At 47.3% G+C, this 16,012-nt stretch overlaps 1 protein-coding gene across 2 annotated transcripts in view; it reads left to right on the forward strand.

Moving 5' to 3' along the window:
• ABL1 (ABL proto-oncogene 1, non-receptor tyrosine kinase) overlaps positions 1-16,012 on the forward strand; it is a 783,695-nt gene that overhangs the window by 162,865 nt on the left and 604,818 nt on the right. The gene's annotated exons all lie outside the window — the stretch shown is intronic.

Here is a 16,012-nt window from a genome sequence, read left to right on the forward strand (position 1 = left end):
ATGACTCGGCCATAGCCAGTGCTCCAGGTAAGATTTTGAGGTGGGAGTATTTTACGCATGATTTTTCAAATTGGAGCGTAAATGCAATTTCAAGAGTAAAAATTAGTTTTCTCCTCTGCAAGAGTAAAACGTATCCAACACATACGTTATGGGTATAAACACATTTTAAAAGGGTGCATGCTTTGTGTTGCTCGCTTAGCTGTCACAGAGTTGGAAATTCACCATCATGCATAAGAAGGCTATGCTGCTGACAAAAGAAATGCTACATTGCCATCTAGTGGTGGAAAGTATGTTTTTTTAATGAATAAATCAAAGCGTACACGGTACGTAGTACAAAGTTAGATGGTCCTTATTTGCCATGTTTACATGCATAAAAGGGCAAGATACGCACGTTAACTGGTAGGCTGGCCATAGCGTAATTGGAGCAGCATTTCGGCAAGAAGACCAATGTTATACTTCAGCACTATTATTTCTTCAGAAGGAAACAAAATGGTACTCAACTATATTCCAGCCCTGACGGGCTTGATAGCAACTTGCAAATTCACTGGAGTAGCAGATTAATATATCAGGGATCAATTAGTGCTACACACAGCAGACGCACCTACTCAACATTTATGGCAAGCAAAAGATCCTGCTCTTGAGCAAGCAAAAGAGATTGCCAGAACTATAGAGTTGGGGAGTAAGTGCATCAGAACTGTTCAACAGAATGGACATCACTCCTAAACAGAGAAAGTGCTCTAGTCACAGAAACTCAAGAGAATTAGACTTCTGATGTTTCTGTGATTAGAAGGGGCCCAAATCCCTCTAGGGCAAAGGGGAATTGGCCGGAAAACCCCAATAGAGCAAGTAATCGCTCAAATTATAGATGCTATTGTGGTCTGTTCAGACATGCTTAGGGAGTGAAAGAATGCCCTGCCAGAACAGTAGTGTTTCAAAGGTAGATTAGTAGGGCATTATGGAAGAGTTTGTTGAAACTCACGTGGGAGAAATCCAAAGAAAAGCACGGTCAAAGCCCTAGAAGAAATTGGAAGGCCGAGCAGCCTTCTCACCATCGTGCAAGAGGAGGAAAGAACCACATTTATTTTTCTAATCAACAATAACAAAGGCCCATGGAAATGCTTAGTTGTAAACGGCCATACTTTAGAGATGATGCACTGGATCTCCCTACACCATGATAGACTGCGATGTATACACCAATACTCTGGGTGGAAATTTAGAGGAGCTAAGGCCTACGAACATTTCAGCAGTCGGCTACAGTAAAAGTCCTATCTGCATTGTTGGCTACAAATGTATTCAGCTGAAATTTAAAGATGGGTGCACATATTGCAAGTTATATGTGGCAAAAAATGAATATTCCATTGTAGGATGGGAAGAACAATCCACGTTACGCATTAGGACACACCCAGGAGAGGCTCAACCCATCTTGAGTATCCATGAACATGTCCGTCTCTCAAGATAGTTTATTAAACATGTTCCTAGAAGTGTTCACCAATATAATTGGGGAGCTTAAGGGGATTCAACATCGCATAATTCTAAAGATAAATGCTAGGCCCACTGTACACAAAGTACACAATATACCTGTCGGCACAAAAGACGCCCTACAAGAGGAACTTAAAAGATTGTGTAATTAACAAATCATTGAGCCCATTGAAGGGTCTAAATGGTTGGCCCCCCATTGTCATTGTTCGCAAACCAGATGACCGCATCAGAATGTGTGCAGATTTGGGAGACCTCAATGCCAGCACATGCATCGACAGACACCCACTTCCCAACATTAATGAAACGCTGCTAACAATGAAACCAGCCAAGATATTCACGACTCAACTTATCTTCGGCCTATCACCAAATTGTTCTCGACAATGGATCAATACATCTGACCTCCTTTGTCACACCCCTAGGGGCATTCAGATTTAGGCGCATGCCGTTCGGGCTAGCATCTGCATCTGCCCTCTTCCAGAGACTGATGCAACAGTTGTTCGGGGGTCTAGAGGGAGTTAATTTCTTCCAAGGCGATATATTGCTCATGGCCATGACGGAGGAAGAACACAATGCAAAATTGTTGGGAGTGCTGCAAACTATTTGCAACAGAGGACTCGCCCTCAAACTAGAAAAATGTAAGATTAAATTAAAAGGTAACATATTTAGGACACTTTATTACTCAAGATGGGATAAAGCCCAAGGCCAAACTAGTGGAAACAATATAAAAAATGGCTCTAACGATGAATACAGATCAACTGTGCTGATTCTTGTTTTGGGCATGGCAGAATATTATTCAAAGTTTGTCCCTAATTTTGCGAACAAGACGGAAAATATAAGTGCACTTATGAAAAAGAACACATTGTTTGAATGGTCCAAACGATAACGAGATTAATACACTGAAATCAAAGAGTGAGAGAAGCTCCCACACCCAAAATGTTCTCCCCATCTGCAACCAACATACTTATGGTAGATGCGAGTGGAATTGGCCTGGGGTGTGTACTTAAACAGATCAAAGATAGAAATGACGTAATTACAGAGTTTGCCACACAATGTCTTGAATCGAGCAGGACGGAATTACTCTGATTGAAAGAGAGGCCCTAGGGATTCATTAGGCACCCCGACATTTTAATACATACAAACGTGGCATTCTACTGACAATTAAAACAGATCACAATCCTCTGCATGATATGTTTGTTCAAGCCCCTCTCTATTTCGCCATGAATCAGCAGGTGGTCGGTAGACCTAATGCATGCAGTATGTTAGTGACGTATGTCCCGGGCCATGAGAATGTTATGGCAGACCGTTTGTCGATATTACTATGGAACATCACAGATGAAGAAAAGCAAGATGATGATGCACAGGAATGTCTCTTGGTTGGGCTAATTAGTCGCTCAGAGCAGACCATTGATGGATGCGCTACGGGTTAGATGGGGGAGGGGCGGTAAACCATCCTCCTGCCTCATCCAGGATGGGGGCGAGCATGAGCATTCCTCTGGGCAGCATGTGTGCAAGATTAACCCTGCCTAGAAGGGGGTCTTCTGCATAGCCCACTGGTACTCTAGTCTGACCCCACCCTTTACGTTCTAGTATATTTTGCCATCGGGGTGTTCGGTTGCAGGCGGTTTATAAAACAAGTGCCCCACTTCAGTGTGTGGCTTTGCTCAGGTAGGCAACAGTTTCACTTCAATACATCACAAACTGCCTACAGTATTTGGCTCTGATGCATTTTCTAGGTTCTAATTTGTTTCATCATGTCAGGCCCCACAAGTATCGGTGAACCTATAGGATGCAAAGCATTGCCTTAAAACCCATGCCTTTTAGCTCAGTGAAATCTCGGCCTGCAGAAGTCTCCTTGAGCAGGCATAGATTGGGGTCACTAATGGAGTGTTCTGACGCTCCTGTTTTGCTGAAATGACTGCCTGACAGTGTGATGCTTGACGCTGTCGAGGGGACGCTTTGCAAAGCCTTATGTTTGTGTTAAAAAGCAGGGTAAATATTGTACGAGGCCTTTAATTAGTGCTTTCCATTGAGTGCGCTCCCTTCGGTTTGCTGTGCGCAGTGCCTCTAGGAGCGCGCCGCAGTGAGTGCGAGTCCCCTGCTGTGCCTTTGCCTGTTAATGCAAGGGGAGATGTGGTGCAGACACTGTGCTCCATCCTCAGCTCCACTTATAATCGGTTAGCCCCTGGCCTCCAGCTTTCTTCTGTGACAGGCCTGTCACTTCCCCTTCTTTTGCTCTCATGCGCCGGATGTTCTTCCTTTGGCGAGCATCGTTATCCTGTCAACCTGCTCAAAGCATGGCCACTCTTTTCAGTGCGTCTGCTTTTATTTTGTGACGCTTTTCACATTGTACTAGACGCACTGCTTTCATGAAATATGTTTATTTTACTAGCTGAGTAGTGTAAGGGGGCAGAGGAGCCCCCACTTCCGAATCTCTGGCTTGACATTGTCATCAGAAGCATTTGCTTACAAGTTGAATAATGAAGTAACAACGTTGTGGCTCTGCGATACTTCAGGTGGCCCTACTCGGTACGAACATTTGTGGCTCCTGGTTACTTTCTGACCTTAGCTGGTACTAAGTTGATACTGTGCCTAATGGAAAGTCTTTCGCCTGCGGGAAGGATTGTAAATCTGATTAATTGTTGCCTCATTTGGTGTCCAAATTAGGAGTGCACTTGCTTACTAAAAATGCATTGTGTGATAGAGGCCTCATCATATGTCATTTGTAAAGCGTCTTTCACCATTGGTATGGTCCCAACGCGCTTTAGGTTGAACAACCTCGTGTACCTAAGTCCAGGCATGGGAAATCCTTCGGAGGAGTTTTGAATGAGTGTGTTTGTTTGTTTTATTGATTTTATAGAGCGCGCAACACCCTGAGGTATCTAGGCGCATTACAGGTAGATTCATAGGTTATAATTTCATGCAGAAAAGGTAGCAGGTGATACAGTACAATATCAGAGCAGGGACATTTACATTATGGCGTCAAGACAGGTGTGGTAACATGCTGTACAAGATTCCAAATAGTTACGTTACGTAGACCTGAGAGGCGCAGCATCGGTATAGTATGGGAAACATAAGTTAGATCTCGTTGGTATTTTTTCTAAAGCTTTGGAATGTTTGATAGATTCACAGATGAAGGGGGAGGGCATTCCAAAATAGGGAAGCCTGAACTGGGAAGCCGCCGCATGTTTCAGGGTGAATATAGGAGTTCTGCAATAGGAATTGGCGGACCTTGTAGGCCGAGGTGATGTTATTTTGGTGATTTCTTCTTAGATACTGCAGGGCGGCGTTGTTAAGGCATTTATAAGTCATGGAGACAATTTTGTAGTGAATCCTGTCCTTGGAGAGCCATTTGTGCTTGCTTCTGGTCTCCGAGATGTGTTCTTTCCTCTGTATGCTTAGAGTTGTTCTAAGAGCGTTGTTTTCTTGTATTTGCAGTTTGTTCGTGATATGTTTGCTGGCACCTACGTAGAGGGCATTACAATAATCGAGTTTGGACAAGATTAAGGCTCTTGCTATTGTGATGCAGCTTTTTGTAGAAAGGAATGCTTTGCAAGCGTGAATCAGCTTGCTCGTATATGCTGTTGCAGTGGCCGTCTCATTGACTTGTTTACGCAAGTTCAAGGTAGAGTCCAAGTAGAATCCTAGCGTTTTAGTTCCCTTTGCGACGTTGATAGTGATGCCATCGATGATGAATGATGCGTATTGCTTGTCAAGTTTGAGGTTAGGCTGGGCTCCTAGGATCAAGATTTCCGTTTTGTCATTCAGGCAGAGGCTATAGGTTTCCATCCATACCTGAACGATTGAGTACATTTTGTTGATTAGGGCGAGGTCTGAGTCGTAGTTGCCAGATGGTGGAATAAGTATCTGAGTATCATCTGCATAGTTGGTGTAGATGACGCCCAGATTATCCAAGACGTCAAACATAGGCTTTGTAAATATGTTGTACATGGTAGGGGAGAGACAGCCGCAAGAGCTTTGCGGTACTCCACATGTAATAGGTGACGGGTCAGCGGCCGCTGAAGGAGAGACCTCTCATTGACCTGTTGCTGAGAAAGGATTGAATCCAGTTTGAGGCTTCTTGGGAGAAGTTGGCAGCAGATGACAGGTGTTCGCACAAGATCTTGTGATCCACCAGGTAAAAAGTAGCCGATGGGTCTAGTAGGAGAAGTAAGGCACATTGCCAGGCACAGGAGCAATGTAGCACTGTGCGCGCACTCTTAAATTATGTCTTAAGGGTGAAATGCCAGGTAAAGGCCTGTATACAAGGAAGCAGATTAGCTGGGCAAGGGTTTATGTAAAGCAGGTTGATACAAATGCTTTCCAGCGCCTTCTTCGGGCAGCGTTGGGTCAGCACGTTTTAGAGTTAACAATATTCGCAGGTGACTAGGCGCAATAGGTTACAAACCAAGCAATACGAATACAGTATACAATTACGTATTCTACGTTTAGGTCCCAAGATATGGATGCAAGTCAATCAAATATAATGATTTGAGCGCTAGACAGGACAAAGTCAGCAAGGTGGTAAAGGAGGTTTACAAGTGTGGTGCAAACACTTTTACTCACAGTTCAGAGTACATTTGGGAGCTTTTTTTTAACAACTTTATTTATATCTGCACACAGGTTATGCACATACAGTTTTCGATGTCTGCCAGCTCCGCCAGATATTGCTTATATCGCGACCATATGTTTCTGGGTCTACAGGGGGGCATGACTGAGTCTATGTACAGTTCTTCAGTATCGTTAACCCACACCATGTCTCTGTTCCAGTCCTCTATTGTGGGTGATTGCGCATTCTTCTATTTAATTAAAATGACCCTTTTCGCTATTAGCAGGCTTAGGTTCAATTTCCGCCACGTCAGGTCCATTTTCCCTTCTGCCCACAACATGCAGAGCCGTGGTGTCCATTCCACCGGTTGGTCTGCCATCTTATCCAATGCTCCGCAAACCTCGGACCAGTATTGTTTCAACTCCGCAGTGTCCCATAACATGCGAAATATGTTAGCATTTTCTGAGTTACATCTTGGGCAGGTTCCCGCCGAGGTGGGATATATTTGCTTGAGTCTGGACGGTGTGTGATGTGTTCTATGAACTATTCTGTAATTAATCAATTTGAATCTCGAATTACAAGATATCCATTTGGTCGTCGCACAGATCTGGAACCATTCTTGGTCTTCTATCAGTTGCCTCAGGTCGCGTTCCCACTTGCCCTTAGCTGTGTGAGTTACCGCAGGGCATGTTTGTATTATAGTTTTATAAAGGGCGGAGGCAGTTATTTTCTGGGTCCCTCCTGTGAATATATGACCTAGTGCCATGTTTATCTCCGGTTCCTCTGGGAATGTTGGGAACATATGTTGTGCGAGAGCTGCCACCCTATGGTATTGCTGCTTATGCGCATTTGTGTTACCTATTACATCTTTAATGTCCTTCCATTGGAGGAAGCTATGATCCTGGAACAACTGACCCCCTGGGTAACTCCTCTAGCCCTCCAATGTATTACCATTTCACTTTCAATGGCGAGTGGTGTGTGTGTGGGTCCCCCCATATTGGCATACTCGGGTGATACAGCTTACTGGCTCCAAATAAGTTGGCAATTCTGGACCATGCCGTGATAGTAACCTTGGATGGGTTTGTCGTGTTGTATTGTTTAGGGGTGGGTTTAGTTAACCTATGCAGAGCCAGCATTGCTTCGCACTCCCTTAATGAGGGGGGTGGAGGGGCAGGGTAAGGAAGAATGTGGCTCACCCAGCCGCATGTTGAGCCTGCACTGCCAGGTAGTACAATTCCATATCCGGTACCATCAGTTGCCTCTGGGATATGTGTCTGTTTAATACCCTCCAAGTCAATCTGGGATGTCTGCCCCATACAAATGTTAAGCAGGCTCTGTTCATTTTGGAGAACAGAGCGCGGCTGGGCCATACTGGGACTGTGCTAAAAAGATAAGAGTTTCAGCAATATCACCATTTTGATCAAGGCTATCATCCCGGCCAATAATATGGGTAGCGCATTCCAGCGGTTCATGTTCAGTATCGTGATGCACTACATAGTGCATCTGCTAATGTAGTGTAGTTCAGTGCGCCGGAAAGTTGGGCAGTTCTGGCTATGTGAGCTCCTAAATAAACAATGTGTATCGGGCTCCATATAAGACCATGTAGATTTTGGGGTTGTGGAGTGTTGTCTGTGAGCGGGAATATCTCTGATTTATAGGGATTAAGGCATAGCCCCGAGTATTCACCGAACTTTCCCACCTCTGCCAGCACCCTGCCAAGTGTGCGATCCGGATTCTTAAGATATAATAGAATGTCATCCGCGTACAACGTTATAATTTGGAGTTTGCCCTCAAGCCTTAACCCAAACGTGCTGTAACGTGATCGGTGTATGTCTGCTAGAGGCTCTATAACCAGAGCCAAGAGTAATGGAGAGTGGGCAACCCTGTCTGGTGCCACCCAACAATTCCAATATGTCTGTGAGGGATCTGTTGATTCTGATCCTCGCGCAGGGGCGTGTGTATAGTATCCGGATCCATTTTATGAATTGTGGGCAGAACCCGTAGTTTCGTAGCACTCCAAAGAGAAAGGGCCAGGAGACTGTCAATCGCTTTCCTCATGTCTAGGGAGACAGCTATACCTTGAGTTGCAGGGGGGATTGTGGCTATTATTTGGTGACATCTATTTGTTGCTGTGGATATACCCATTATAAATCCCGCCTGGTCCTCATGTACCATATATGGCATCAATGGTGTGAGTCTAGCCGCTAGTATTCTTGCTAGGATCTTGGCGTCTGTATTTATTAAGGATAATGGCCGGTACGACCCACATTCTTCCGGGGGTTTCCCTGATTTAAGTAAAAGTGTAATTATTGCTTCTCTAGTAGTTTCTGGGAGTTCACCCTTCTCTAGTGCTGCCATCCAGACGGCATGTAGTCTGGGGGCCAGTAGTTGATTGAATTCTTTATAGAATTCAGCTCCCAGCCCATCGGAGCCCGGGGCTTTCCCATTGGGGAGAGCTTTTATTGCTTCACTTATTTCAGCCACTGTTATAGGTTCCTCCAGCGATTCCTTAGTCGCTTCTGCTATAAGCGTTGTCGGTATCTGGGAGAGGTACTGTTCTATCTCAGCATCTGTAACAGAACACTGGGGGGAGTATACGTCTTTATAGAATGCATAGAATGTCTCTTTCAGTTTATTCTGATCTGTTGACATTGTACCATCTGTTAATTGTTATCTCTCCGCGCACCATTCTAGCTAATAGTTTTCCCAGGGCGTTCACCCTCTCCGTATCTATGCGCTGCTGCGGGTCTATCAAAGTATCTGATCTTTTGGTCAGCTGCTTCTCGAAACGCATCTAATTTAGTCTTTATTTCTGTACCCAGGTGGGGGGAAGAGGACAGAGCATAATGGGCCTGCAGTGATGTTAATTGTGTTTCCAACCTGGCCAATCTAGCCCAAATATCTTTGAGAATTCCCCCCTCTGTGTATATCGACTGACCTCTTAAGCATACCTTAAATGCCTGCCATAGTATAGCCTGGCTTGTTACCGAGTGTTCATTGATCTCGAAATAGTCCTGTATATATTGCGCCATTGAGTCTTTATACACTAGGTCTCTTAAGGCCGCAGGTTTGAATCTCCAAGGTGGTCGGTCACTAATCCTGTCTGGGATCTGCATTGTCAATTGTATCGGGGAGTGATCTGAGTAGGTCCTAGGGTGTATGTGAGAGTCGGTTATCCATGACATGCTATCCGTATCTATTAGCCATAATTCAATTCTGGAGTGCATGTCATGGACAGTGGAATAGTATGTGTATTCTTTCCTGCTGGGGTTTAGTGTTCTCCAGACGTCCCTTAAATGTAGATCTGCCATGTGTGTAAGTATTGTATGTGCTGCTTTGGTTAGTGTTCTATTTTGTGTTGATGTGCAATCTAATTATACACCCAGAATTGTATTGAAATCTCCACCACATAACACCCGGGCCGTAGGGTATCTCCCTAGCTTTTCAAACACAGTGGAGTAGAAATCTGCATGATCGATATTTGGTCCATATAAGTTGAGGAATACTGTTTCCCTATCATAGAGATTACCATGAAGCAAAACGTACCTCCCGTCTGGGTCACATTCAGCTTTGATGCAATCAAAGGGTAGTGTTTTATGTATTAGAATTGCAGCCCCTCTCACTCTGCTGGAGTAAGTTGTGAAGTACTGATGAGTCCCCCAGTTAGATATCAGCTGTTCACCCTGACGGGGTCCTGTGTGGGTCTCCTGGAGGAAGATTATCTTAGCGGCCTGTCTGTTTAGATAGGCCATGATCTTCCGTTTCTTGATCTTGGAACCTACCCCCCTTACCCCCACATTCCAGCTCAGCACATTAATACCGCCTTTGTCAGGTTTAGCCATTATCTATGGGGAGTGTGAATGTGTATGTACACCAATGTTTCTCTGTTTCATGCTCAAGTCTTTTCGTGTTTTGAACCTGTGTGCTTTTTGTATTGGCAATCTTCTGTGCATAGCAAGAACCCAACTTTCCCATATCAGTCCCACCCCCCACCCTCACAGTTCCCCCAACTTCAACTGTGCCTTTGAGTCTCCCCCCTTCCCCTCCCAACATCGTGAGCACCTGCTACAGGGGGGGCTGCGGCGTATCCAGCTTCCAAGCCATTATCATTTGCGGACGTTACCTCCGGTTCTGACTTGTTACTCTCATTTATTATAACTTCTTTGGATGAACGCTTTCAATATGTTTTGAGCCATAGTTTTTCATCATCTGCAATGTGGGGCTCCCAAGGAAGCCTATATCTTTGCTATTCCTTCTTACTTCTTGTACGCTGCGTCGATAATCTTGCCTTAGGATTGTTTCGGTAACCCTTCTTTCAGGTTTGTCTATTATATGGGGGGGATATTTGTCTCTGTGAAGCTTGCGGCCTCTTCCGGGAATGTGAAGAAGTATGATTTATTTTGATGTTGGATTTTGAGTCTGGTGGGGTAGAGCATTGCATATTGTACTTGACGCTCACGTAGAATTTTCTCGATTCCCGAGAATAGCTTTCTCTCTTGTTGCACAGCCAGAGTGAAGTCAGGGAAGATGCGTATAGTTTTGGCTTCCCATTTTAATTCCTGTTTCTCCCTTGCTATCTTTAGGATCAGGTCTCTGTCCCTGTAGTTTAGTGTGCGTGCTATGACGGGTCTAGGGTAAGCCCCGGGTTTCGGCTTGGGAGCCAAAGATCTGTGCACTCTCTCCACCATGAACACAGGCGACCATCCCGGCTCCCCCAGTAGTGCACGCAGAAGATACTCCACCGCTTTCTCCTTTGATCCTTTAATGGCTTCCTCCGGGACACCGGAGACATTATTTATTCGGGATCTTGCTTCCAAATCCTCACACTTGGATTTTACTGTCCCTAACACAATGGCCATCGTTGATACCGTCGACTTCAGGGTCTCCATAGCATCTTCAGTGCCTGATATTCTTGTTTCCGCCTCTGTCATGCGAGCTGTTGTTTTGTCAAGTTGCGTTTTTATATTCGCGACACTAGCCGTGATGCCATCCAGCTTGTCTGTTAATGCTGCGAAGCCTTGCTGCATGGCTTGGAAGACAGCCTGAGGATCCATCATGGAGGCCGGGGTGGGGCTCTGTTCCACCTGTGCGGGCGTTTCTTCCTCTCTTTCGGGTTCGGTGTCTTTCTGCATTGCGGTCGTGAACTTATCAATAGTTCCTCTGCTCCTTTTAGGGCCAATGTTTTTGGGCATCGTTCCGGGTCTGGAGCGTGTACCTGGAGTTTCTTTGAATACCTTCGCCAGTTGCTTTGTGATTGCACTATATTTCAGAGGCCAGGTTGTAGTGTGCGTGGCACAGGTTGACACAATGTCTAGTTACCGTTATATCTTGTACTGTTATGCTTTGCTAGTAATAGCCCAATTGGTGTCTATGGCAGAGGGACACTGGAGGTGGTTCCCACCAGCTATCTGTTTAGTGATTCGTTACAGATGCACCTCCATTACCAGGATGGTTTGGGTTGTCCGGGGGGCTTGTTCCGTCGTGGCATAGTGTGGGTATCTATATTCACGCCCTTCAGAGGGTTGATATCATCTTGCCCTGTCTCGTTTTTCCGTTTTCACGTTGGGACCACAGAGAGGTGGTTGTATCATGATTTGTTGCCCTTTCTGTTCCTGAGGGGAGGGAGGCATGAACGTTATTCGGGTGTCTAGGTCACCCCAATGCTGTTGCCACCGGACTAGTGCTGTATCCAGTGCTCCGCAGAACGGTTTCAATGTTTTTAAAGATTCACATGTGGAGGAGCAGTGGGAAAGTAGTTCCACCTTCTTTGCGTATGAATTAGTTGTGTGGTCCCCAGCCACTATAAATCCGCAATGAAGGGGAGGCCCGGGCGTGGATTGTTTGGGTGGGGGAGCCTGGTCTTCAGCGCACCCTCCACCCGGAGGTGGGTTCAGTGAGGCAGAGGGGGGAGGGGACCGCCTGTGCGTTCCAATCGTTCTGCGATGTGTGGAAGAGTGGAATGTGCTCGTTGGGGCAGAACGTCTGCCCCGCCCCTCCCGTTGTCGCTGGTAGTTACAGCGCCGTCCATACGTCGAGCGGAGGGTGCGACGTCATGCACAAGGATCGGGCCCGGGTCCGGCTTACCTTCACCGCCACGGGCCGATGAGGGGGGGTGGGTGATTCCTCCCTTCATACGAGTTGCTGCAGCGTTGTTGGCAGAGGGTGTCCGCAGGTGCTCAATGAGGAGCGGAGCGCCCGCGACTCTCCCTCTCTAGGTCGGCGGCTCCGACTGTCACTGCCGCTGCACAAGTTGTTTCGGCGCCGGGCCCCTCCCCTCACTCCACGGCAGGCGCGTCCCGCGCTGCCTCGGACTACTCCTGGGTCCGCGACTCAGCACTCGCTCCAACACTCGGGTCCAAACTTCGCGTGGGCTATCTGAAGCTGTGATCACATATCCTTAGCAAAAATCACAGAAACCGGAGAGAATAAATGGATAAATTAGGCTTTTCGGCCTTGGCTACAGCCGGAGCTCACACGGAGGCAGCCATTTCCTTCCGTGCGCAACAGCGCCCCCCCCACATTCTGGAGCTTTAAGAATATAGGTGTTCCTCCCAGCTCCGACAGACTTGGGACAGGAGCCTTTGGAGTATGGCCGACTTTGCCTGCCGGCGAATCAGAAAGAGATGAAAAAGGTGGCTCCAGCCAATGCATGCAAAGCCACTGTTGTAGTGGAGTTGCTATGAGGATCGTAGGAATCGGGTTTCAATGACCGCCATTTTGGAATGGCGGTGTTCACGTGGCTATGAAGTGCACCTTGGTCAAACAATGACAAGCAGTTGATGAAGGCATTGTAGCGGTACTGCTGGGGTAGAACTCCGTAGTCACGGAGTCATGTTTTTAAATTGATCTGCACGTTCTAAGCAGGATGATGCAATAAGCATTAAGGGGAGGGCCCCTGAGAGCTAGTTGCCACTGCTCCTGCAGCGGATCGGAGCTCCTGCTCCAGGGCTGTGGCGTTGGTGCATTTTAGCCAAAGCGAAGTTGGGCAAGGGTGGCCAGGTCCCTACTAGCAACCCATATTGAGCTGGCAAGTGGATGGGTGCTATTAAGTTTATGAGAGAGCGTGCGAGAGCAGTAGATTCATTGTGTCCAGCTAGACCTAATTTTTGTCATGGGGATAGCTGTAGTCTAATGGCAGCAGTGTTATGCAGTCAGTTAATGGAGTATGGTTGCAGGTGTATGCGGGTGTGGAGTGTGCATATGTACCCGTCTGCTGTTGCTAGCTTCTTGGTTTTGAAGATGCGGTATGGACTCTAAAATTTAACAATCAGTGGCTAATTTGAAAGTCTTGCTAACTTTGTGCACAGTGGCTAATTTAGATATCCAGCTAAAATGTTTCAAGCAGAGGAACCAAAGTATGGATGGGTAGAGCAGAACCCAGCCTGGGGGTCTGGCCTGGCTCTCTAAGCAACACATGAGCTGAGCTGACAAAAGAAAGGCATTCTAAATGTCTCCACAACATGAGCCCATTTAGCGTTCTGCCCCAGCCTCTCTTCCAACTCCACAACACAAGGTCCCTACTATCACAACACCAGAGCCCTCCAAGTGTCAATGCAGCAGCCCGCTCTCCTCCCCCAGAACACAAAACCTCCTTCTTGGCATCCTGAAACACAAGACCCTTACTTGGACTTCAGCCTCTCACCCCACAAACCAAGACCCCCTCCCTTCCTGGCTTCCTTTCTATCCAACAACCCCCAGCCCCACAATATAAAATCTCCCCCAGGAGTCCTGCCACCTTACTAAATAGAACACCCCTCCCTGGCATCCTCCCTCCCCATCGCAGAATTATGTGGCTTCCATGCAATTGAGGCCCGTTAGTGCATTGATGTGGGAAAGGGTTAACCTGCGACAGTCGCCGGTGCAGTGTCAAGTTTTAACAGGTTACTCACCATAGTGACCACCTTACTCCTAGTCCATAGTCCCCTTTCCTCCATACTTGTGGATATCTCTCCGTCCTGTGGGACGGGACCGGAGCACTTTGTAAAAAGCATCCACATTTTCCCAAAAATGTGTCCTGCCTCTCTTTCCTGCACGGGGCCTGGCATGCGGCCGTAACCCCGCCCACCTTGGCTCTGCCCCGCACATCGCCCCTCAGTCCTTTTCTTTGCCAGGTCAGAGACCCATTACCAATACAGAGGAACCTTATTAGAGGGGATGGCGGGCGGGCGTATGGAGGAAAGGGGACTATGGACTAGGAGTAAGGAGGTCACTAAGGTGAGTAACCTGTTAATACTCCTACGTCCCGTCCCCTTTCCTCCATACTTGTGGGAGATTCCCAAGCAATCCTTACAGGAACTACGGGTGGATGGAAATACCCCTTACTGAAAAAGGTTCTTCAGCACAGCCTGACCAAACTGAGCATCAGCTCTAGAACTCGTATCCAGGCAGTAATGCTTACAGAAAGCAGATGGAGAGGCCCAAGTAGTTGCCCTAGCGATGGACTCCCAAGGAACATACTTCTGAAAAGCAACCGCAGCTGCCTTGCCCCGCACCAGGTGTGCATGAATACCTTTAGGAGGTTTCAGCTTTTGGACAGTGAAAGACTCCGTGATACAGGCGGCAATCCACCTAGAGATAGTTGCCTTACACGCCTGTTTGCCTTGAGGGTTGCCGAAAGTCACAAAAAGTTAAGAACTTCTAAGCTCGGAAGTCCTATCCAGATAGAACTTGAGAGCTCTTCGGACATCAAGACAGTGCAGAACCCTCTCCGCCTCAGAGGCGTGGTTCGGAAAAAAGACCGGTAGGGAGATCGATCGATTCAAATGGAATTCGGTCACCACCTTCGGCAGAAAAGCCGGATTAGTTCGAAGGACTACCATGTCCTTGTGAAAGACCAAGAAAGGATGCTCCACCGACAATGCCTGGAGCTCACTCACTCTCCTTGCCGATGTGACGGCGACCAAAAAGGACACTTTCCAAGACAAGTACTTGAGGTCCACAGTAGCCATCGGCTCAAAGGGTTTATGGCACAGCGCCGTCAGGACAACATTCAGGTCCCATGGCGGGTGCGGATTACGAACTGGAGGGTAAAGGCGTGTTAAAACAGCAAAATGCCTCTTTACCACTGGGTTAGCCAGAGAGTACGAACACTGATCCGTAGAGAGATAAGCAGAGACTGCTGATAGGTAAGTCCTGCATGACAGAACATGAACCCCTGACTCTGCTAGGGAGGACACGAAGGACAACACAGCGTCAACCGTGGCCCCCCTTGGATCCAATTTCTTCTCTACACACCAATGACAGAACCTGAGCCATTTACTCTTGTACTGAGATCTGGTCGAAGGTTTTCTGGCTGCCTGGATAATACGCATGTTATCCGCAGACAAATTCAGATGCTCTAAAGACTTGAACTCAGGCACCAAGCCGCCAAGCTGAGCAATTGTGGATAGGGGTGCCACAGCTGCTGCTACCCCTGGTGGAGAAGATCGGGAGTTACCGGTAACCTGATCGGCGTTTAAACCGGCAGGTGTTGGAGTTCTGAGAACCAAAACCTGGCCGGCCACCACGGGGCTATCAGTAGAAGAGAACAGTCCACCGAGTTCTTCAACTTCCAAATTGCCCGGTGAACTAGAGGCAGAGGCAGGAAGGCGTAAGCTCTCATGTTGTGCCATGGAATCTCCAGAGCATCCCCCAGAGAGGAGGCTTCCAGCCCCCCTTCGGAGGCATACAGAGGAAGCTTCTTGTTCGTCGCCGTCGCGAAGAGGTCCACCTGCGGTGTGCCCCAGCACGAGAAAATCCCTGAGAGGACCTCTGCCTTCAACTACCACTCGTAGCTGACCACTGTCCGCCGGCTGAGGGTATCTGCTGTGACATTCAGCTGGCCCGGGATGTGCACTGCAAGCAGCCAGACACCATGAAGCACGGCCCACTCCCAAATCTGGATGGACAGGTCCACGAGGGGGGGAGACTTCGTTCCCTCCTGCTTGTTGATGTAATACATTGACACCACATTGTCCTTTCTTATGCGGACCACTCTGTTGACAATGA

The sequence above is a fragment of the Ambystoma mexicanum genome, chromosome 8, assembly GCF_040938575.1.
Source record: "Ambystoma mexicanum isolate Mex_15411 chromosome 8, UKY_AmexF1_1, whole genome shotgun sequence".
NCBI classification, from domain to species: Eukaryota; Metazoa; Chordata; class Amphibia; order Caudata; family Ambystomatidae; genus Ambystoma; species Ambystoma mexicanum.